This window comes from Bufo bufo, chromosome 1 (assembly GCF_905171765.1).
Source record: "Bufo bufo chromosome 1, aBufBuf1.1, whole genome shotgun sequence".
Taxonomy (NCBI): domain Eukaryota; kingdom Metazoa; phylum Chordata; class Amphibia; order Anura; family Bufonidae; genus Bufo; species Bufo bufo.
In genome coordinates, this window is record NC_053389.1 from 629,275,390 (window position 1) to 629,299,326 (window position 23,937).

The 23,937-nt window shown below is 41.4% G+C and overlaps 1 protein-coding gene across 1 annotated transcript in view; it reads left to right on the forward strand.

Moving 5' to 3' along the window:
- SHF (Src homology 2 domain containing F) overlaps positions 1-23,937 on the forward strand; it is a 338,508-nt gene that overhangs the window by 144,937 nt on the left and 169,634 nt on the right. The gene's annotated exons all lie outside the window — the stretch shown is intronic.

Below are 23,937 nucleotides of genomic sequence, written 5' to 3' on the forward strand. Positions count from 1 at the left end.
CAAAACACATTCCCCAACTTCTCCTGTGTACGGCGATACCACATGTGTGACACTTTTTTGCAGCCTAGATGCGCAAAGGTGCCCAAATTCGTTTTAGGAGGGCATTTTTAGACATTTGGAACCCAGACTTCTTCTCACGCTTTAGGGCCCCTAAAAAGCCAGGGCAGTATAAATACCCCACATGTGACCCCATTTTAGAAAGAAGACACCCCAAGGTATTCAATGAGGGGCATGGCGAGTTCATAGAAAAAAAAAAAAATTTGGCACAAGTTAGCGGAAATTGATTTTTTGGGTTTTTTTCTCACAAAGTCTCCCTTTCCGCTAACCTGAGACAAAAATTTCAATCTTTCATGGACTCAATATGCCCCTCAGCGAATACCTTGGGGTGTCTTCTTTCCAAAATGGTGTTATTTGTGGGGTGTTTGTACTGCCCTGGCATTTGAGGGTCTCCGCAATCATTACATGTATGGCCAGCATTAGGAGTTTCTGCTATTCTCCTTATATTGAGCATACGGGTAATGAGATTTTTTTTTTTCCGTTCAGCCTCTGGACTGAAAGAAAAAAATGAACGGCACAGATTTCTTCATTCGCATCGATCAATGTGGATGAAAAAATCTCTGCCAAAAAAAGAAAAAGGAGGGGAAAGGCGTCTGCCAGGACATAGGAGCTGCACCCAACATCCATACCCACTTAGCTCGTATGCCCTGGCAAACCAGATTTATCCATTCACATCAATCGATGTGGATGAATAAATCATTGCCGGGATTTTTTTTTTTTTTATATATATACAAAGTGTTTGCCAAAGCATATGAACACCGCCACCTCCTCAGCTCATATGCCTCGGCAAACGTATCTTTTACTGCCGAGGAGAAATCTCGTCTTGCAGCGCCGCATACACCGACTTGTGTGTAATCTGACAGCATCGCAATGCTTCTGTCAGAATGCACATCAGTGCTGCAGCTGGTTCATCGGTTGGTCCACCTGGAAGGTAAAAAAAACAAAGCAAAAAAGAAAAAACCAGGCCGCAACACAATACATTTTATTAACTTTATAATAACTTTTGAACAGAACATATAAACTTTTTTTTTTACTTTTTGAACTGAAGTTAACTTTTTTGCTTACCTTCTTTTTTTTTTTTTTTTTTTTTTTTCCTTTTATAGGCCAAACCTATACAAACACGACATCTTTTTCGGGGTGACTGTTGGGTTGAGGTACCAGGAACGACACTGGGGAAATGTCGCTCGTGTAGACGGCTAACTACACTGGTGGATGGGGCCACGGAACCTTCTGGATACAGGAGGTTCTCGATGATCTCTTCCTGAAATTTGAGGAAGGATCGTGTTCTCCCAGCCTTACTGTGGAGAACAAAACTATTATATGCAGCCAATTGAATTAAATATACAGACACCTTCTTATACCAGCGTCTGGTGCGTCAGGAAACTAAATACGGAGACAACATCTGGTCATTGAAGTCCACCCCTCCCATGAGCAAATTATAGTCGTGGACACAGAGGGGCTTTTCAATGACACGGGTTGCTCGCTCAATTTGGATTGTCGTGTCTGCGTGAATGGAGGAGAGCATGTAAACGTCACGCTTGTCTCTCCATTTCACCGCAAGCAGTTCTTCGTTACACAAGGCAGCCCTCTCCCCCCTTGCAAGACGGGTGGTAACGAGCCGTTGGGGAAAGCCCACGCGACTAGTTCGCGCGGTGCCACAGCAGCCAATCTGTTCTAGGAACAAATGCCTGAAGAGGGCCACACTTGTGTAGAAATTGTCCACATAAAGATGGTACCCCTTGCCAAATAAGGGTGACACCAAGTCCCAGACTGTCTTCCCACTGCTCCCCAGGTAGTCAGGGCAACCGACCGGCTCCAGGGTCTGATCTTTTCCCTCATAGATCCGAAATTTGTGGGTATAGCCTGTGGCCCTTTCACAGAGCTTATACAATTTGACCCCATACCGGGCGCGCTTGCTTGGGATGTATTGTTTGAAGCCAAGTCGCCCGGTAAAATGTATTAGGGACTCGTCTACGCAGATGTTTTGCTCTGGGGTATACAAATCTGCAAATTTCTGGTTGAAGTGGTCTATGAGGGGCCGAATTTTGTGGTGCTGGTACTAGGTCCAGGGAGGGCTGTGCTGCTGGTGTATGCCTCACCACGTGATCCGACAGCGCCAGCCCCACTCTGCTGCTCTTGAAGCGGATACTGCGCAACCTGTGGTCTAGCGACACGGGGCCGGGTACGCCTGGTGCTATCGGGGACCTCCTCGTCCGAACTTTGGGTCAGAGTGCCACTGCTTTCTACAGGTTCATATTCTGACCCGCTAGATTCGTCAGATGAGGGTTCCCATTCCTCATCCGACTGGGTCAGAATCCTGTAGGCCTCTTCAGAAGAATACCCTATGTTTGACATTTGGACTACTAAATTTAGGGGTATTCCCTGAGACTACCCAAGAAAAAAAGCAAGCCTGTCTTACAAAGGGGAGGCTAGAGAAGTACCGGAGGCCGCTGCGGTTGATAAAAAATATCAAAACTGATTTTGGAAAGTGTTTGTGCAGTGATCAAAAAAATATATATTTTTTGTCACTGCGGTGGGGTGGGTGGGGGTGAACGGACGTGTGGGTGACCGATCAGGCCTGATCGGGCAAACACTGCGTTTCGGGTGGAGGGCGAGCTAAGGTGACACTAGTACAATTATAGATCTGACTGTGATCAGTTTTGATCACTTACAGATACTATAAAAGTACAAATGCTGATTAGCGATACGCTAAACAGCGAATAAGTGACTGCGGTGCGGTGGGCTGGGCGCTAACTGATCCCTAAACTACCTAACCAAGGGGCCTAAACTATCCTAAAACCTAACAGTCAATACCAGTGGAAAAAAAAAAAGACAGTTTACACTGATCACTTTTTTCCTTTCACTAGGTGATTGACAGGGGCGATCAAGGGGTGATCAAGGGGTTAATTCGGGTGATGGGGGTGATCTGGGGCTAAGGTGGGTACTCACAGTGATCTCTGCTCCTCTGCTGGAACCAACCGACGAAAAGGACCAGCAGAGGAGCAGACAAGCCATTTAACACATCATATTTACTAATATGATGTGTTATCTGGCTTGTGATTCGTTTTTTTGAAAATCGCCAACCTGCCAGCCAATGATCGTGGCTGGCAGGCTGGTGACGAACTTGTTCTCTAACTTTTGCCGGCCCGCGATGCGCATGCGCGGGCCGGCTTTGAGCGAAATCTCGCGTCTCGCGAGATGACTCGTATATGCGTGACTCTGCGTAGCGCTGCCGCCTCCGGAACGCGATCCTGCGTTAGGCGGTCCGGAGGCGGTTAAAGTGTCAAATATATAGAAAATGTTCAGCTCACCAATATTAGATCTACTGCCAGCCTCATATAATTCACAGTATTCATAAAAAACAGCACTTCAGCTAAGGGAAATCTTGCCGAGAAAAGTAGAGGTTTCGGAAATCACGTTTAAAAATCAGCATTTTAATAATTATCATGGTTAACATGATTGAGAACCAGTGCACTATGGTTCGAAACATGTAAAGTATTTTTTACTTTTATTCATGGAATGTGCCATGTTTTTTTAAAGCAGGGCTCAGCAACCTCCGGCACTCCAGATGTTCTGAAGCTGCAACTCCAAGAATGCACCATTCTCTTCATGGGTTAATCTGAATTGCATTACTGCTATACTTACTACATGGAAATTAGAAGCTCTTTGCTCACAGGTTGTATCTCAATCACTCAAAAACACCCTATAGGATTTTATAGAGAAGTACTAAGTAGTATAGATTTGAATACAGAACTTGGGATGAGAGAGAGCATTAGCTGCTGAATCATGCCTGCGTTCTGTCTCCCTCTGCTGCTCACTATCCTCCTCTCTTCATAGACTTCTATGGTATGATGTCATCTGGTGTTCAGTGAGCAGGCAGCCTGTCTTGGTCTGACAGAATTCAGAGCAGGGTGGATTTGATTTAAATCAAAATGATTTAAATCACTAGTCAGTAAGACTGGATTTAAATCATAGTTTTCTACATAAAGACTAATTCTTGCTGGTATAACTTATAATAAGCAAGTAGATGAAGATTTAAACAACTTTTCATATTAGTTTGATTAGGTTGATTCTGCATTCATAGGTTTGTAGAAGTTAGGATTAAGGTATTTTTCTCAACTCTGTTCATGTTATAACATTTTTGGTGTGAAGAAGAGGCATGTGATCTCTGCTGAGTCAAATTCAGTTTTGAGAACTGCAAAAGTAAACCAAGCATCTGTGATAATATCTTGTAGGCAGAGAAACTGCCCAATAATCTTACAAAAACCTCTGGAAGAGCATGACATTGTGAATGGATTAATGGAATGTATTTAACAAAAAAATGACACATATAGAAACATAGAATGTGTTGGCAGATAAGAACCATTTGGCCCATCTAGTCTGCCCAATATACTGAATACTATGGATAGCCCTTGGCCCTATGGATAGCCCTTGAAGGATGGCCTTATGCCTATCCCATGCATGCTTAAACTCCTCCACTGTATTTGCAGCTACCACTTCTGCAGGAAGACTATTCCATGCATCCACTACTCTCTCAGTAAAGTAATACTTCCTGATATTACTCTTAAACCTTTGCCCCTCTAATTTAAAACTATGTCCTCTTGTAGCAGTTTTTCTTCTTTTAAATATTCTCTCCTCTTTTACCTTGTTGATTCCCTTTATGTATTTAAAAGTTTCTATCATATCCCCTCTGTCTCGTCTTTCTTCCAAGCTATACATGTTAAGGTCCTTTAATCTTTCCTGGTAAGTTTTATCCTGCAATCCATGTACTAGTTTAGTAGCTCTTCTCTGAACTCTCTCCAAAGTATCAATATCCTTCTGGAGATATGGTCTCCAGTACTGAGCACAATACTCCAAATGAGGTCTCACTAGTGCTCTGTAGAGCGGCATGAGCACCTCCCTCTTTCTACTGGTAATGCCTCTCCCTATACACCCAAGCATTCTGCTAGCATTTCCTGCTGCTCTATGACATTGTCTGCCTACCTTTAAGTCTTCTGAAATAATGACCCCTAAATCCCTTTCCTCAGATACTGAGGTTAGGACTGTATCACTGATTCTATATTCTGCTCTTGGGTTTTTACGTCCCAGGTGCATTATCTTGCACTTATCAACATTACATTTTAGTTGCCAGATTTTTGACCATTCCTCTAGTTTTCCTAAATCCTTTTCCATTTGGTGTATCCCTCCAGGAACATCAACCCTGTTACAAATCTTTGTGTCATCAGAAAAAAGACACACCTTACCATCGAGGCCTTCTGCAATATATATTAAACAATATGGGTCCCAGAACAGATCCCTGAGGTACCCCACTGATAACAAGACCTTGGTCTGAATATACTCCATTGACTACAACCCTCTGTTGTCTGTCCCTCAGCCACTGCCGAATCCATTCAGCAATATGGAAGTCTACGTACAGCCTTATTCTACATAATTAAAAAAACTAATCTTTATTTCATGATGGAATAACCTTTGGATGGTAATATATTTTCCTCCAAAAAGCATTTTATATATAAAAAAAAATCTGATTTAAATTAAAAAAAATCCGATTTAAATAAAAAAAAATTGATTTTTTTTATTTTTAAAAAAATCTATGATTTTTATCCACCCTGATTCAGAGTGAATATTAGTTTGGAAAAACAGCTGACAACAAAGTTTCTAATATTTGCCTGTATTATTGATGCAACAGCAGAGGCCACTTATGGATAATTGCTATGTTTTTGGTACTAAAACGACTGGTTCTGACCTATGGACATTTGTTGGAACATGAATTGTTCATGTTTCAAAATGTTTTGTTAAGTTGTAAAACATATGTCAAAATACATTCTAAGTTCTGGCTATACTTTTTAAGATGTAGGTTATGTAATGTGCATCTTCTTGATAGACAGTCTGGATATAAAGAAGACAAGTTAAGGGGTCTGTTTGGCGACATTCCCTTCCATTATTTGACAGAAATGGAGCGTATGTTTTCTTCGTTCTCCTATAACTGAGCAGAACAACAACAACAAAAATCCGATGTGAATGTGGCCTTACTTGGGATTTATTTTGGAGCGTGCTGACTTCAAGGGTGACTGCCATCTTAGAGATAAGTGGTGTCCTTGGTAGTAAAACTTTTATCAGGTGATTGGCAGCTGATATCATTTTGAGTCTACTGCCTTGTTCTCTCTGAAGGAAAATAACAAAGGTTTGTTGTAAAACATTTTATAAATCAGACCTTTACAAGCCTGCAAGTCCTAAAGGCTGCAATTTATTTCACTAGCAACTCTGTGTGTGGGCAAAATGTATTATTAACCTCTTAAGGCCTCCTTCACGCAAGCAATATGGATTGTGTCAGGATCTGTTCAGGAAAAAAACTGCTGGTTTTGCACGCAAGTCCAATCCATTTTATCTGCGATTGCATTCCGTGTGTTCGTTTGTTTTTTATGTTGGGATTGTATGTGGATTGCATGTGTTTTTCACGTGTGTGAAGAATAACACTCTATATCTCCTAGGAATCATTCATGAAAAAACGCATTGCATCCGGATGCCTTCTGTGGTTCACGCAGCCCCATTCACTTCTGTGGAGACAGAGCTGCATGAAAAAATGCACAATATAGAACGTGCTGCGATTCTCGTGCAACGCAGAAATGATGCGCAAAAAACACACTCATGTGCGCAGGCCCATTGAAAGGAATGGGTCAGGATTCTGTCCGGATGCTAGGCGTTTACTACACACATCACATCCGGACGGAAAACTCGCTCATGTGAAAGAGCCAATTTTTCAGTTTGTTCACTTTTGTTTTTCCCTCCCCACCTTCCAAGACCCATAAATTTTCAATTCATGTAACCATATGAATGTTTATTTTTTTTTTTGAGGCACCACTTTTTTGTAAATGGCACCATTTTATTTTAAATTTTAAATTTAAAAAAAAATTAATTCGCCCCCCCCCCCCCCTTTTATTTATTTTTTTATTTAGTCCCCCGAGGAGGGTACCTGAACATGTGATTATTTGATTACTTGTACCAGGTGATGCCCCACCTGCAGCAACTCCTAGCATGCCTGGACTGCCTATAGCAGGGATCAGCAACCTTCGGCACTCCAGCTGTTCACGGCAATCCCCCGTTCACTTCTGTGGGAGTTACAAGAGCAGCTGAGTAAGTTTGCATGCTGGGAGTTGTGTTTCACAGTATCTGCAATGCCGAAGGTTGCTGACCCCCGGCCTACAGCCATCAGGGCATGTTAGGAGTTGGAAGGATACAGGTTGGACATTCCTGATTTATACCATATACTGCAATACTTTACTTTTGCAGTCTATTTGGATTGTGACCGTTTCCTATTAAGCCATGCCACAGGAAGGGCTTAATAGAAAAATTACAATTGCAGGCCTGGGAGCTATGACAACTGATTGCCACCCTGTGATCTTGCACAGGGGAAGGTAGTGGGTGTCGTCACAGGGAGTACTTGCCTCTAACTGCTCATGTGTCACTATTGACGTGCCATCTAAGAGGTGAAGTGTCTATGATCTAAAATATCTCTGTTCATGGACTTTGCTTACGGGTGTCAGCTGAGTATTACAGCTGACACTTTGTCAGCGATTGCTCTGCATCAGCTTTTGAGCTGCCGCCATCTTTAAGCTCTCTTACCTGTATGCTGGATGTTGCTAAGGAGTTAAGGCATCTCTTTTAGTATACTGGTAATGTGAAGGAATTGACCTTAATATAACTAACAGCCTTCAGCTTACATAGTACAATACTACACAACAACAGCAAGTTTTTTTTTTCATGTTTGAAAACGCTTAAAGGGGTTTTCCCATGACTAATGTTAAAAAATTAAACCCGACATCATATAGGAGGACATAGCAATGTCTTTCTAACAAAGCTAGGACCGGCCCTGTATCACACATGGATCCAGAGATCTCCCCATTCACTGCTCTGCTAGATTTATATCAAGCTGAAAGCTCAAGGGGAGGGTCTTTTCTGCTGCAGCTCAGGGGGCGTGTCCTTTCTGCTGCAGCTCTCTCTCACATGTGGCCTTCTCAGTGAGCTGGACAAAGAAATAAGAAAAACAAACAGCAGGTGGCGCTATACAGATAACATTTTATTGAATAACTCTGTGACTATGCAACATTTTTTAATACATGCAATTACAAAAGTATTCAGATCCAGATGCTGGTTTGAAGACTGTAGAATATTTTATTATGGGTCAACCTCTTTAAATAAGGTCCGTCATCAGACTATGCTGCTCTGCCACAGTCAGCAGTGATTGACAGCTTGTATACATGCAGATAAATCCAGTAGCAGCACGTCAGTCACTATGGAGAGCGACAAAAGGGACACTTCCCTCATGAATACAGTGGACTCTTAACTAGAAGCCCATTTTATGATTTCATAGCTCCTATTAGCCAAATGAGGCAATATTTTTGTTTTGTCGGGGCTATTTGGAAAGTGGACCTGTCCCAATACTATATTGGACATAATAGGGCATCAGTCTCATGACAGATCTGCTTTAAGGCACTTCTTGGAGTTCTCTAAGTGAATATAATAAATTAATACTTACCACCTTTTTGCAAGTTTATCAGCATCACCTCCTGTCGCCATGTGATGAGTTAAGACACCAGGTCTGATGACCGACATTTTGCTTCTCACTCAGCAGTCTCTGAACTGGCTGAAGTTCACATCCGTTCTATCACAATTTTCCAGACATGGTAAACAGTCTGCTAAAAAGGCTTTAAAAAGAATATTCAAAATGTGAAACATTTTTACTCATCCTTTCTCAGGGCTCCAGACTAAAAAAAATATCAAGGAGCCATTGGCTCCTAACCTGAAAAATTTAGGAGCCAAACTAAAAATTTTTGTCGCGAAACTTAAAATACATATAATTACGGTATAATTTAAAAAAACACACATGTCTTACCTAGGGTTGTCACGATACCAAAATGTTGACTCTATTTCGATACCATAAAAAAGTATTGCGATACTCAATACCACGTGAAAAAAATAAAACGCCAAAAAAGTCACGTGCATTCCAGATTTTATGGAACGTCTGGACCATAATAGAACAGTCCTAACCTAATTTTTGTTGAGACAAGGTGACAAAAAAATGGCAAATTGCACATGTTTTTTTTTTTTTTTTCTGTTACGGCGTTCACCGCATAGGAGATTTTTTTATATTTTAATAGTTCACACTTTTTCGGGCGTGGCGATATGTAATTTTTTTATTGTTTATATATTTTATATGAAAAATTGGGCAAGGGGTTGATTTAAACGTAGTATTATAGTGTTTGTTTTTTTAACCTTATTTATTTATTTTTTTGCTTTTATTTAATACCTATTTAACCCATTAGGGGCTAGAACCTGGGATTTTTTATCCCTTGTCCTATTCACCCTGATAGATCTCTATCAGGGTGAATAGGACCTCACACTCTCCCTGCTGCCCTGTGCTCTGTGCACACAGCAGCATGGAGCTGACCATGGCAGCCAGGGCTTCAGTAGCGTCCTGGCTGCCATGGTAACCAATCAGAGCCCCAGGCTTACACTGCTGGGGCTCCGATCGAAAGCTGCCGCTGCCACCAATGATAATATTTGGGGGATGGGGGGTTGGGGGCGCACTGCACCACCAATGATTATAATACTTTGGGGGGGGGGGTTGGGAGGCGCACTGTGCCACCAATGATTTTACTTTATAATACTGGGGTTGGGGGGGGGGGTGTTCGGTGCACTGCACCACCAATGAATATCGTTTATGTTTAATACAAACGCAGGCTGCGGGTGCCGGACACATCCCAGACCTGGCACCCAGCCTCTATGACTGCGCGCTGCGATCCGCCGCTATTAACCCCTCAGATGCCACACCTGAGGGGTTAATAGCGGTGGATCGCAGCGCGCAGTCATAGAGGCTGGGTGCCGGGTATGGGATGTGTCCGGCACCCGCAGCCTGCGTTTGTATTAAGCATAAACGATATTCATTGGTGGCGCAGTGGCCACAGCCCCTCCTCCTCCCTGCTATCAGCCCATTGGTGGCAGCAGCAGTACAGGGGGGAGGGGCTGCCTCCTTCTCCCCTGTGCTGTTGAGAAGAACATGGCACACGCTGAGAGCAGCGCGTGCCATGACAGTAATGTGAAAGCAGCAGAGGTCTAGGCGCAAATGGCGACAAGACTACAAAGTCTTGTCGCCATTTCGCAATTCTAGGTCGCATTTGCGACCATTTTGGTCGCCATCTGGAGCCCTGCTTTCTCCTTTTATTCTTAACCCAAATCTGTAGGTAATGTGATTATTCTATTAGAAAGAGAATCAAGACTATAAATAAGATGCAAACATAAATTTAGCTCTATGTAGATGCCTATATTACATTATATTTGTTTACTTCATTGATAAATGTAGGGATTTTGCTGTCATTGTTTATGAACAGAATTATTTTAAAAATGTCCATATAAATTAACGGGTGTGGACCCAGTGTTACTGAACAGCCATAGCTTAGGGCTGCTCCTAAAGACGTTATCTAAGTTGCTTCCTGGTCCTCAGACTTCAACCCTATACAGGGATCAGGCCTCCACTGCAGGGGAACTACGAGGCTGCTACCTCTTGAAGTTGTCTCTGTTCAGTAACAGCTCACTCGGGTGGGTCAAGAGACACCAGTGCATGACAACAAGTGGTAGACAAGAATGTAGTCAGTGGAAGAGCTGAGGTCAGGGCAGGCAGTGTTTTTTCAATCCGGTAAACAGGCAATGGGTCAGAACAGGCTGCCCAATTTCAGTAGGGAAGTAGGTAGGATTCAGGACAGGCAGCACAGGATCAATCTGATAAACAGGCAGAGATCTGGCACAGGAAGTCAAAGCAATATTATAATGTGTAAATGTGTTGTACTACTATAGCTTACCTATGCAGGACTAAACAAACTAAGAACCTGTTGCTTAGGCACCTTTCCATAGGGGAAGGTACCCTAAATAAACTGGGAAGGCTGCCATTGGCTGGGGACTACGTAGGCCACGTGCTAGCCCTTTAGGAGCCAGGGAGAGCACGCACACCCTACAGGGGCAGGGACTAGCAGGCAGGATTCAGGGAAAACAGAAGAGGCCTACAGCGTGAAGCAGGCAAAATAACACACTTTTAAAATAAGAAACCTAAAGAATGGTGTTCTGACACAATTTTGAGAAACCATGGATAAATAACCCTAAGAATGGCATCTCCTGCACTTGTGAGAATGTGACTCTTGTTTTTGCAGTACGGGTAGATAAGAGCACACTGACTCTGCTGTAAAGGGCCAATTCCGTCAGAAGGGGTATTTTTTAAACTCTGTATCCATAGAAAACACACTTTTGTAGGTACTTTTGACTGTTTCTCTTTTTACTTTCAGCAGTACTATGCATTGAAAATAATACTAAATATTGTCCTTTTGTAGCAGTCAACACAAATAAGACTCCTATATACACAGGTAATCCATGGTAAGCCTACTGCTGTTAGGGGATGAGGTTATCTGAGGGGTATACTATTGCATTGATTAGTGTAACATGTGATTAGGGATGAGCGAATCGACTTGAGATGAAACATCCGAAGTCGATTTGCATAAAAATCGTTTTTTACAATACAAATCAATTTGACGTTATTACCCAAAGTCCTTCGAGACTTCGCAAAGTAATAACTTCGGCTCACAGGAACCAATACATTCTAATACTGTACAGAGCGATTCGCATAATACAAAGTTTTATGCGAATCCACTTTGGATATTTAATCCAAAGTTGATTTGCTAATTCCTACATGTGATGCTCACGCTCACACCCCTCTGGCCGCAATGATGGTCCTGACTGAAACATTTAAGCAAGTTTTCCGTGCTAAAAGTCCAAACAAAGGGGAAATTAAAGGCATTCTGCCTGGTAGGGTTGATCATGGTGAATTAAATCAGACCTCTATTGCTGCAATCTGATGTCCGGTTGCAGAAAAAGTTTTACCTTTTATTGTTATGCAAATTACCGGCTCGGAGCACCGCTTCATCTCTTCCGAGATGAAAGCAACTTAATCAATGGGGCCTGCAGCCCATCATTAATATTCATCTCAAATTTCAATAAACCCCCCCCTTTCCGCATTAGTTATCAATACTGTCACTGATGCCTTATCAGTCTATCTGACGCTCTCGATCTGCAGCGCCAGCTTCGCTTGTGCCAGGGACCCATCCCTGTCTACAGGCAACGATTGCCAGGTCGCGCGCGTGGTCTTGCGATGACGTACGTGATTACGTCACTCGACGCCAATGCTGGCATGAACACCAGAGCCACAGAGAGGAGGCTACTTAAGTAAGCTAAGCAAGCTAATAGGCGCTGGTGACGATATCCCTACTAGCCTTAGGATCAACAAAGTTGACAGGACCAGGCTTCCCCACTGTTCAGATGCCTGGCCCTGAAATCTCACGCTTGGGCTGGTGAGAGTTCATCGCCACATGCACAGTTGATCTCAGGAGACTCTCCTTTCTGAGATCTGCACTATTCTGAGAACAGAAGAATCTTGGCTTCACTTCTAGATCATCAAAATCTAGTGTCTTCTCTTCCGGGAGGAGACTGACATCCCCAGCGCTTGCACAGTACAGATCTCAGCAGGGAGAGCCTCCTGAGATCAAGTGCCCATGTGCTGCTGAAATCTCACCAGCGCAAACATGAGATTTCAGAGCCAGGCATCTGCCGAATGCACTATGATCAACCCTAACAGGCAGTATGCTTGGTTTAACCAGATTGATCATGGTGGCAGGTAGTCATGGAGTGACTTCAAAAATGATATGCATAAAAACATTAAAAACATTTTTTTTATTTTTTTGAAAAAACAAAACAAAAGCAAACATTGTATATTCACAGATTTGTCTGTTAATAGACAGACATTTTTATGGAAGTGTCCCTTTACTTTTTATTGTATATACAAGAATTTGCAGTAACTTGATTCCTGTTATCCTTTTAAAACGTAGCGTAAGTTGTGCGATATATGCTATGTATATTGTTCTTGAGGGGTGATATAGTAGGTTGGGCTGATAAAGGTGGGTGATTAGGTTTCCTTTTAGTGAACTGGGGTGTTTTTTTTTTTTTTGTTTGTTTTGTCATATTTGGTGTATTGAAATTTCAATAAAATTTGATTTAAAAAAAATTAAAATAAAACATTGACAAAAAATAGATATTTTGGTATATAAGAAAATAGGAATTTATTGGTAACAAATTGTGTTTTCTGAAGCTTAACTAATGTTTTCTATATTCCTCTTTCCAGCATGGTTTACCTTGGTTGATTTGGGAATATATGATCTAGTGTAATATATTTGATCATATGTAAATACGTTGTAGTTCTGCCACTGCTGCACTCCACTTCTCATTGCATACTTTAATTTCTGTGCTCTCCCCGGGACAGTGATCTGTGTGCTACATCTCTCTTCATTACCAGCCAGTGATTTACTGGCAGATGTTGTGTGAGCAGTTGGCCCTATGGAGGTGTTGCAGATCGTTGCTGCCAACCAGCATGGCATGCTTGATTGTTCTGCATTCCTGTATTGTATAAACTGCGTTCTCCTTATCAACTGCATAACATACCGAACATATTAACTTAAGATCAAAATGAGTTATAAACTGTCTCCTAACGGTAATCCCTGGAACTGGATATATGCATTCTGATACATAGAAAGCATAAATGTGTGCAAAATGTTTGTGTAATGAATATGGGTTAACTGACAAGCAGAATGTGAGGGCAGAGGCTGATTTATGAGGGGGCACAAAAAATGAACTTAATATTTTAATTTTTAACAACTATATGAACTATATATGTCTGGATAACATGCTTCTCCGAAATAGATAGAACATAGTTTCTTGGTAGTAAAGAGTTTACTACTGATGACCTATCCTCTGGATAGGTCATCAATATCTGATGGGTGGCGGTCCGACACCCAGGACCCCCGCCAATCAGCTGTTTGAGAAGGCACTCGTGGTAGCGCCACGGCCTTATTTAAGTTTATTATATGTCATGTGAAGTCACTTTCATCAGTCACGTGGCCTAGGTGCGTCTTATTGAAGTGAATGGAGCTGAGCTGTGATACCAAGCACAGCTGCTATGAATTGTACAGCACTGTGCTTGGTGAGCAGAGAGAAGGCTACTGTGCTACTGCAAGGGCTGCTGCCTTCTCAAACAGCTGATCAGCAGGGGCCCAGAGGATAGGTCATCAGTATTAAAGTATTAGAAAATCTCCCTGCCATATTGAATCGGACTCTATCTCCAACTGTCAATCCACACTTATCTCCCCATTTCTCCCCCCCCCCCCCCAACGGTGGTTATCTTGGTGGATATCGCCAATAGTCACTCCAATCCCCCCCCCCCCCCCCCCCCCGCTCAATATGGCAGGGAATGGGAAAACTGGTGAAGGTTCCAATACCAACAAGATGTTGTATTGATCCCTACTCTATTATCTGTACAATGGGACATTTAATGTATTATTGTTTGACGGTTGGCAGAAGTTGTATTGATGTAATTGGACTCGGGACTGTCAAATCTTTTATTTTCTGTAATTGCGTATAAGAAAACTAAATAAAGAAATATAAAAAAAAAAGTATTAGAAAATTTCAGAAAACCCTTTTTAAACAGTCTTTGTTTTTTTTGACCAATGACCATCACAGATTTTCTGTAGCCCACGAATGGCTTTTACTATTTTTTTATTTATTTATAATTTCTACTAGGAGTTCTCATGTGTAAACTAGGATTATAATCCTAAACCAAGATCATAATGAAAAATGGTTAGGTGCAACCATGGCAGGATAATTTTAAATGGTGGTAAGAAGACCCTTTGTACAAGAAAACATAATGATCATCAATGCTCAATGTAGCATCTGTGATTTTATAAATACGTCTCACATACTGTGCAAATTCTTCCTCTGGGCAATAATGATGGGTGAGGTTGCAGAAAACTGCTGTTTCCCCCCTAGTGTGTAGAGTGTTCATCAGCATTTACTGTTGGAAATAATATCTGGGTGGCGCTCCCCATGCCTGAAAGTATCTGGAAAGTGATGTCCTTCCTTAGCCAAAAAAGCTTGGTTTTCTGGTTGCAAATTGTAGATCTCAAAGTAGCAAACTATAGTAAGCCCAAAAGTGGTGTTGGGTGCTACAGTCAGGGTAATGTGGCAGGAAATGGTTATTCCCCCACAGGCCTTTTCATAGTATGGCACCCAACACAAGGAGACACCAAGGAAATCTTGGATTTTATTGGAAAACTTCTTGGGAAAATACAGTGGTCAGAAATGCAAATTCTGGTGTGTCTTACTATGGAATGCACAGTTCACAAGAGATGCAATTGATCCTAGGCAAATCTGGTCTCTAGTCTGACGTAATATTTCAGATGTTCAGTCTCTCAGACTTTCTGGAAATCAAATGCTCTAGGTATACTATCAATGTTGTAAAGTATTTGATCTTAGTTTCTTTCAGTTGTACTCCTTTATAACTGCTGTCTTTCATGCACCACCTACTGTCTTATAACCCATATGAGTCTGATAATAGTTTGATGGTTCTGGCACACTTCCAGTTTTCCATACTGAGCAGATTATTTTCGGTCTGAATTGTTCAGGCATGAGACCTTCACTAGAATAGAGGTTGCTCATGCATGATATGACATCTCTATTAGATAAAGCAGTTAATACACTTGACATTCAAAAAATGAGAATTGAAGATTTTGTTTCTGAGAATATGAATGACAACAAGCAATAATGGTTGCATTGTGCCTACTATTTCATTAGATTCCTCTAAAGGCCTGTACAGTGTAATCTGGATATATAAACTATATTTATGCCAGCATTAAGGGATTAGTTCTTCATTTATGAAAGAGAGCATAATCTTTTTCCAAAAATAATTTACTTTAAAGGCCATGTACACCATGCATGTAACATGCAATTTTTTATGATTGCATGTTACTCATTTTTGGCTAAAAATCATTATTCATTTGGTCTTTATTAAAAATATTGAGCTGTTCTGTCACAAAGGGTTAACAGTTTTTCTAACTGTGTGACTGGTACTTCCACTTTGTGCATGTCATCTAATTAACCTGATCTCTAAACTACTCAGGTCATAAACACTTGTTTAAGCCACATTATCAGTAAGATAATAACTGAGCTATATTGAGTGTTTATAATGTCAGAGAGCAGAGATAAGGAGCCTATCAGCTGCCCAAATGATGGAAAATACAGAAAATTCAAAGGATGCTTCTAGAGCATGTCGGCTCTGTACAGAAAAAAGGAGGCCACATTTTTAATGAAGACCAATTAAAAAATATATTTTTGGCTCAAAATCTGTGCAATGCAATAATAAAACAATTGCCCCCAAAGGTGTACATATCCTGTAACATAGTTATGTCCATGAAAAGGGCAAACTACAATTATTGTTCCATAAGTCCTGATCAATGTTTCCACTGCATATTAGACTAAAAAATTACTAAAATAATAAAATGGCCCTTTTTAACCGGATACATTATTACATATTTTTCCTTAATATACTGTATTTCCCACACCATAAGATGCACCTAGTTTTTCCATCAGACCTCAGATCAGACCCCAATCTTCAGCAGACCTCAAATCCGATCCCCAATCAGCACTCTTACCTTTCCTGCTCTGGACAGCAGCTCCACTCAGGAAATCCAGCACTCTTCCTGCAGAGTGGCTTTTTGACCTGATAATGCACAGCGTCAGGTCATAGTGTGTGCTTATGCTGTATGGTGTCGGGGTACAGCGCGGCGTTCGGAGAAGACCAGAGTGCAGTGAATAGAGACATCACTTGTTAAATTCACCGCTGCCTGGTCCTACTGTACTGTTCCATAATGGAAGTTCTCATTAGTATTTGCATCATAGGATGCATTAACATTTACCCCCCCCCAAAAGTTTCGTTTTATAGTGCGGGAAATACAGCACTTCATAAAATATGACATTCCTTTGCTGCTGAGTATAGTAATATGTTATTTTTAACTAAAGGTAACTACTAAATGGTCAAAGTAACACTATATTCCCACAACAGGGATGAAAAACAACCATTAAAAACTGTAAATTTTTCATGGCCTTTGTTTAACAGATGCTTTTCTGACAAATGCCCATTAAAAACTGCCCTCTTCACTTGTATGAAGGCAGTTGGTCGTGAAAATGGACAAAACAGAACATGTCCTATTTTTTGATAGCCATTATTCACGGTCAGTATAAATACACCCATAGACTGTCATTTTTCTGAACATGGCCGTTAAAAACCCAAAAAAGTCAATGAAATTGACATTTTTCACCGTTAAGGGGGTGGGGGGCTGTGAAGGTCACAGTTAAGGGGCAGGGCACTGTTGAGGTCACTGCTAAGGTGACAGGGTGCTGTGGAGATCAATGTTAAGGGAGCAATGGAGGACACTGTTAAGGGGGGTGGAGCACTGTGAAGGCCACAGTCAAGGAGGTGCGCACTATGAATGTCACAGTTAGGCCTCTTTCACACTACAATATGTCGATTTCAGTGTTTTGCGTTCCGTTTTTCACGGATCCGTTGTTCCGTTTTTTTGTTTCCGTTGTGTTTCCATTTCGGTTCCGTTTTTCCGTTCCGTTTTTCCGTATGGCATATACATTATAAAGTAATTACATAGAGAAAATTGGGCTGGGCATAACATTTTCAATAGATGGTTCAGAAAAGAATGGAAACGGAAGACATACGGATGCATTTCCGTATGTGTTCCGTTTTTTTTTGCGGACCCATGTGAATTGAATGGAGCCATGGAACGTGATTTGCGGCCAAATATAGGACATGTTCTATATTTCAACGGAACGGAAAAAACTGAAAAACGGAATGCATACGGAACACATTCCGTTTTTTTGCGGAAACATTGAAATGAATGGTTCTGTATACACAACGCAAAAAACGGCCCGCAAAACGGAAAAAAAAAACGGTAGTGTGAAAGAGGCCTTAAGGAGGGGGGTTTTGTGGAGTTCACAGTTAAGGGGTCAAGGTTCTGTGGAGGTCTCTGTTAAGGCTGCAGGGTGCTTAGATCACTGTTATAGGGGACAGATAATAAAACAAACAGTGTGTAACTGCTGGAGTATGTAGGGCTCTTAGCGATTTCCCCATAAAAAAGAGGGCAAGAATTAGTCTCCTGGGCACCTTTGGAACAAATACAATAAACACATAAGTCCAACAATTCATACTCTGGCAATTTTATACACTATACATTTATGGTTTCATGATATTTTAGACAACTCAGAAAACTGAAGGTTTACTTTTGATTGCGATTCTCATGGTAGCTTTGAGAAGAATTAGAGTTGGCCATTACCTTCAATGACCTATTTAACCACCACAAGGAGTTGTATACTAAATGCTCAATTTGGTTAAATTGCATAGACTTGCTGACTTGTCTACATGTGGAATATACCTTGGGGATACTATGTTGTTTTCTCAATCACAGGGCCTTAATTGGAGTGACTATTTCATGAACACTTTGAGTGATTAAAAGCTTTAGTTAGAGACTATTGTCCGTCATCCTGCTGTTATACGTAATGATTAAATCCATAATGAGAAGTTGGCAGACATTGAGGGGGAGGAAGCATTGCTGAGATTTTTAATCACTTTGGAAAGAAGAAGAATCAATCATCAATAATCTCAATCTATGAAACATATATAAGTGAATATCAGGAAGCTGCTGTAGTTAATGTATGCTGGATGCCGACGAAATGGCAGAAGGACCCATAAAAAACCTGCATTGGAGAGAATGCCATCAGTGATGCAGAACAGGGTTAAACTATGCATTGAACATTACAGACTTTGCAATTAGCCATAAATATAATACAGCAGTCATATTTGGAATATGTGTATATGCTGGATATTGTATGTAACATTGGATGATCTTTGTGCCCCGTGACTTTTATTGTCCGTGTGGTAGATGTTACCGGTGATAGCTGTACACGGGGGAGGTGTTATCAGTGATAGCACGCTCTGTAAGTGTGTATACATGGATAGCTGTCAGTCACTGATAGTGGTACACAGGGGAGGTGTTATCAGTCATAGCATTCTCTGTGTAAGTGTGTATACAGAGATAGTTGTCAGTCACTCATAGCTGTACACAGGGAAGTGTTATCAGTGATTGATAGCATTCTCTGTGTAAGTGTGTATACATAGCTGGCAGTCACTGATAGCTGTACACAGAGGAATTATCAGTGATTGATGGTATTCTCTGTGTAAGTGTATATACAGAGATAGTTGTCAGTCACTCAAAGCTGTACACAGGGAAGTGTTATCAGTGATAGCACGCTCTGTAAGTGTGTATACATGGATAGCTGTCAGTCACTGATAGTGGTACACAGGGGAGGTGTTATTAGTCATAGCATTCTCTGTGTAAGTGTGTATACATAGATAGCTGTCAGTCACTGATAGTTGTACACAGGGAAGTGTTATCAGTGATTGATAGCATTATCTGTGTAAGTGTGTATACATAGATAGCTGTCAGTCACTGATAGTTGTAAACAGGAGAGGTGTTATCAGTGATTGATAGCATTCTCTGTGTAAGTGTGTATACATAGATAGCTGTCACTGATAGCTGTACACAGAGGAATTATCAGTGATTGATGGTATTCTCTGTGTAAGTGTATATACAGAGATAGCTGGCAGTCACTGATAGCTGTACACAGAGGAATTATCAGTGATTGATGGTATTCTCTGTGTAAGTGTATATACAGAGATAGCTGTCAGTCACTGATAATTCCTCCCTCATGAACAATAAAATCAGATATGAGATATAAATTACAAGTTTACTGAATGTTTTCCCAGAAAACAATATAACGAGCTGCTCAGCTCAACAAAAAATGTTAATCTGTCATGTGTCCTCTGGGCATTTCCTAAAAGTAAACTGTTGTGGACCCTATGCAGTAAATGCTCTGCAACCCCTCTTGACCTGGATTGACCTTTTAGAGCTGTAATTCAAGAGGTAAGGGAAGAGATTTATTGAGGGTCTACTACAAGAAGCCCAGGATGCTTCCCTGTTAGGGAACAGCCAGCAGACACTAAAGGGTGTATTAGACACTCCAATCACGCAGAAGATTGTTGGGAGGGAAGCATTCCCTCCCGGTAATTGTCTGCTCGCTTGTCTAGGAGACCACTGCTATTACATGCAGCGATCTCCTCGGCAACATCGCTCGCCCCCCGTGCTGTACAGTGGTCTGCTACCAACAAATCCTGATCTTTCAGAGCGCTCGTTGTCGATCTTCGAGTGGAAAATCTGCCCCTCTAAAGCACCATTAAGCTTTTTGTCATACCCCAAGAGCACCTTTAGGATTTCACAGGTCATTTACCTACTTACCACACATTAGGGCCCCTGGAAAATGCCAGGGCAGTATAACTACCCCACAAGTGACCCCATTTTGGAAAGAAGACACCCCAAGGTATTCCGTGAGGGGCATGGCGAGTTCCTAGAATGTTTTATTTTTTGTCACAAGTTAGTGGAAAATGATGATTTATTTTTTTTTCTTACAAAGTCTCATATTCCACTAACTTGTGACAAAAAATAAAAACTTCCATGAACTCACTATGCCCATCAGCGAATACCTTGGGGTGTCTTCTTTCCAAAATGGGGTCACTTGTGGGGTAGTTATACTGCCCTGGCATTCTAGGGGCCCAAATGTGTGGTAAGGAGTTTGAAATCAAATTCTGTAAAAAATGACCAGTGAAATCCGAAAGGTGCTCTTTGGAATATGGGCCCCTTTGCCCACCTAGGCTGCAAAAAAGTGTCACACATCTGGTATCTCCGTATTCAGGAGAAGTTGGGGAATGTGTTTTGGGGTGTCATTTTACATATACCCATGCTGGGTGAGAGAAATATCTTGGCAAAAGACAACTTTTACCATTTTTTTATACAAAGTTGTCTTTTGCCAAGATATTTCTCTCACCCAGCATGGGTATATGTAAAATGACACCCCAAAACACATTCCCCAACTTCTCCTGAATACGGAGATACCAGATGTGTGACACTTTTTTGCAGCCTAGGTGGGCAAAGGGGCCCATATTCCAAAGAGCACCTTTCGGATTTCACTGGTCATTTTTTACAGAATTTGATTTCAAACTCCTTACCACACATTTGGGCCCCTAGAATGCCAGGGCAGTATAACTACCCCACAAGTGACCCCATTTTGGAAAGAAGACATCCCAAGGTATTCGCTGATGGGCATAGTGAGTTCATGGAAGTTTTTATTTTTTGTCACAAATTAGTGGAATATTAGTGGAATATGAGACTTTGTAAGAAAAAAAAATAAAAATCATCATTTTCCGCTAACTTGTGACAAAAAATAAAAAGTTCTATGAACTCACTATGCCCATCAGCGAATACCTTAGGGTTTCCGAAATGGGGTCATTTGTGGGGTGTTTGTACTGTCTGGGCATTGTAGGACCTCAGGAAACATGACAGGTGCTCAGAAAGTCAGAGCTGCTTCAAAAAGCGGAAATTCACATTTTTGTACCATAGTTTGTAAACGCTATAACTTTTACCCAAACCATTTTTTTTTTTACCCAAACATTTTTTTTTTTATCAAAGACATGTAGAACAATAAATTTAGAGCAAAATTTATATATTGATGTCGTTTTTTTTGCAAAAAAATCGTTAAATTTCGATTAATAACAAAAAAAGTAAAAATGTCAGCAGCAATGAAATACCACCAAATGAAAGCTCTATTAGTGAGAAGAAAAGGAGGTAAAATTCATTTGAGTGGTAAGTTGCATGACCGAGCAATAAACCGCTAAAGTTGTGGAGTGCCGATTTGTAAAAAAGGACCTGGTCTTTAGGGGGGGTATAAACCTGTGGTCCTTAAGTGGTTAAAAAGTCATAAGCTGCATGACTGTGACTTTTTTTTTAATGCTTGCATCTTTCAGATTTTATGCCGCCTTAAAGGGGGTGTGGGAAGGGGGTTGTGGCCAGCCACCCCGACAAATGTATCTTAATTTACGCCAATTTCTCGTGCAAATGAAGCCAGAGATCTACGACCGCTCTGATCTGTCGTAGATTTCTATTTAGACTCAGACTGCAGGAGGATACACCTAATTTAAGACGAGCTATGCACCTTTCCATAAATTGGGCACATCGTCCGCCGATCCTGATAGATCTCCTCCACAGTATTTTGCCACTTTGTGCTCCTAGTAATCAGTGTGGGTTGGAGGAAAATCTCTTTTTACAGCGGCTGAAGAAGATGGATCATCTCATAATAATATTGATCTACTGAGCGCACAGCTAGTTAATACATTGCTGGCATGGGAGAAAACCTTAGCAAACATTTGTGTTTCAAGATGAGACGGATTGCCAGAGCAATTCTGTCATTATTGATGTTTTGGTTTTAAGCAGTATGGGCCGATACCCAGCATTCAGTGATTGAGGAGTATTTGGAAGCGAGCACACATCATCCCTGGCACTATTCCAGAACTGCTCTAAAGCATGTGCCTGGATATCATTGTAGGTAAAAAAATTAACTCCTGAATCAGCTTTGCTTTCTTCAGAACACCGCCGTGTATATAAAGAGCTGCGCCGCAGGTCTTCTGGGATCCATCTAGTGGTCTTGTTAGGTTTAAGTCTGAACATTTGCTTTGTGTTGTTCGTAAGCAGGCGATTTAACATTGCTTTTGATTTCCTTCGGTGATCAAAAATAATTGTGTTCGAGAAATACGTGCTTGGAAATGGATGGACGGATTTATATAGATATATTTATCATGCAATTACATATAATTAAATACATACAGTACTGTACACATGAAAAGCCTTGATTAAAAGTGTGTGTTGGGGGGGGGGGACTTCCACTGTAGAAATATTGGTCTTTCTTACTGTATATAATTATCAACAGTTCCAACAGTAAGGGTATGTTTTTCACATGTCAGAACTTGACTGAAGTTCATGTGCCCCCTGAATATAATGGCATCACCCACTGCCCCCCCTAAATATAATAATGACATGTTCTGCCCTCTGAATATAATACCACACACTATGCCCTGGAATATGATAGCTTCATATGTGTGCTGTATAAATATAATAGTGCCCTATACTTCCTCAGATCACTACCACTCATGCTGCTCATGAAAGAAAATAAATCACAGCACCATCCTAATTTAGTTGCTCCTTCCTTTCCCCTGCCACCATTCAATGGTGCACGTAAAATTTCTGGACCGCCCGGTCTCCTGCGGAAGAATCACCTGCATGTTGTGAGAAAGTGTGGTTTGGCAGGGAGCCTAGGGTTCTTGTGGACCTGTCGGTGCTTGTTAAGGTACTTTCCACTCCTGAAGGTGCAGATACAATTGAAGGTCACAGGGGAATTCCTGGTCTGCATCCTGCTTCTACCAGCATTGGGAACCAGCTCTTTAACAACTGGTTTTGGAGAACTGGGAAGAACTGTCTAAATCTTATTCCTGGAGGAATGAGAATAGTAGAGTTGGGGTGGTATTACGCTGCCCAATCTTCGAGGCTAACCCACCATCGGCTACTGCAGGCGTTCCTCCCTCATTCCCTTCTACAGATGATCGGCAGCACATCCCTGATTTTACTAGGAGATGTGCTGCCGATAATGGGGCACCCTGATGAACCTCCTGTTCAACCTGATGAAAGATGCCAGTCAGCTGATGAACAAGCTTTTACTTTTTCATCGGCTGGGCGATTATACTGGCCAATTATCGGGAATGAGCATTCATATCCCAGATAATTGGCCTGAAAGTGTGCAGTCTAATTGGGCCTTCTTTCCTCTATAAAGCAGATTCGGTCATCTCCCTCTTTAGAAAGCCTAACTGATCACTTTTTCTGGGCAGTACTATATACAAAGCAAAAAGTTAAATAAATAAATGAAGTTCTTGGTGAAGCCAATCTCCCAAGAGACAGCAATCTGTTTTACACATACGGCTCTTTCCGATTTTTCCCTTGTAGAGACGAGCAG